At 55.5% G+C, this 1,213-nt stretch overlaps 1 protein-coding gene across 1 annotated transcript in view; it reads left to right on the top strand.

Moving 5' to 3' along the window:
* MTMR10 (myotubularin related protein 10) overlaps positions 1-1,213 on the top strand; it is a 55,749-nt gene that overhangs the window by 25,673 nt on the left and 28,863 nt on the right. The gene's annotated exons all lie outside the window — the stretch shown is intronic.

Here is a 1,213-nt window from a genome sequence, read left to right on the forward strand (position 1 = left end):
TTTCCGTTACAAACGTACTTCTGTATTGAGTAACCCCAGAGGCAATAGAGTTTCTAAGCTTACGGACACGGTCTGATAAACCAGGAGCTTCCTGAGGACACACGCAGTTCACGTTGGGTAGGAGGTGATACCCAATGCTGCCGGGCTCTCAGACGTAACGACTTCCGTAAAGATATTTAAAAGCCTCGGGAGCGATAGCGCACGCCTTCCCGTCGCGGTTGGCGGTACCGTCAGAGTGTGAGTCGGGCACGCGGAGCCCCGTGGGGCGTCTCCTCGCTCGCCGGCGGGGGGCGGCGCAGGGAACAGCCTGGTAACTCTTTGAGCACCAAAGCAACAAGATGGTACAAATTCATATGCAGTCAGCGTTCATTCTGACCAAAACAATAAGGAAAACTGAGAAAAATATATGTAACGCTTGTTATTGCAAGTTAACCAGGATGACACAGCAGATTTTAAGGTTTTTTGGTGGGTTTTTTGAAAATTGTTTTTTTAAATATATTTTTATTGTCAGAGGCGAAGGGAGAGGGAGAGAGAGAAACATCAGTGATGGAGAGAATCACGGACTGGCTGCCTCCTGCACGCCCCCCACTGAGGATCGAGCCCGCAACCCCGGCAGATGCCCCGACCGGGAATCGAACTGTGACCTCCTAGTTCATAGGTTGACGCTCACCCACTGAGCCACACCGGCTGGGTGACGGGGGAACTTTTTAAATGCTGCACGTAACACGCTGCAGCTCGTAGTCCGGGACTGACGGCTGGATTCGAGCCCACGTGGGTCATGTGCTGAAGGTCACTGTCGCTGCACAGGTGGACTCTAAAGAAGTGGCTGTGGAGTTTCTCTAAGTTGAAAATACTTGAAGAAAGGCATTCACTCTTCCGCAGAGCAGGAGGCCAGCACATGGGATTGTTGAAAGCCCCGCTTTGGACTGTCACGCTCTCGCACCGTGGCGCCTGTGTCACAAAGGGAGGCGTGTCGCAGACGCACTGCGCCGGCCGCAGTCCCGGGCAGGGCTTTCTCCGTCGGCCACAGACACATTCCAGGGCGCTGTGACCGCCTGGACCAGTCAAGGGCACTGCTGCTGCCCGGGGACACAGTTAAAAACGGGGACAGAATGGAAGCGCAGAGGGTCACGGTGTCGCCAGCTGTTTCAGGAGGCACAGCCGGCTGTCCCTGGGGCACAGACTGGGCCTGTGGCCTGTGGCGTGGGGCCGG

The sequence above is a fragment of the Myotis davidii genome, unplaced genomic scaffold (assembly GCF_000327345.1).
Source record: "Myotis davidii unplaced genomic scaffold, ASM32734v1 scaffold164, whole genome shotgun sequence".
Classification (NCBI taxonomy): domain Eukaryota; kingdom Metazoa; phylum Chordata; class Mammalia; order Chiroptera; family Vespertilionidae; genus Myotis; species Myotis davidii.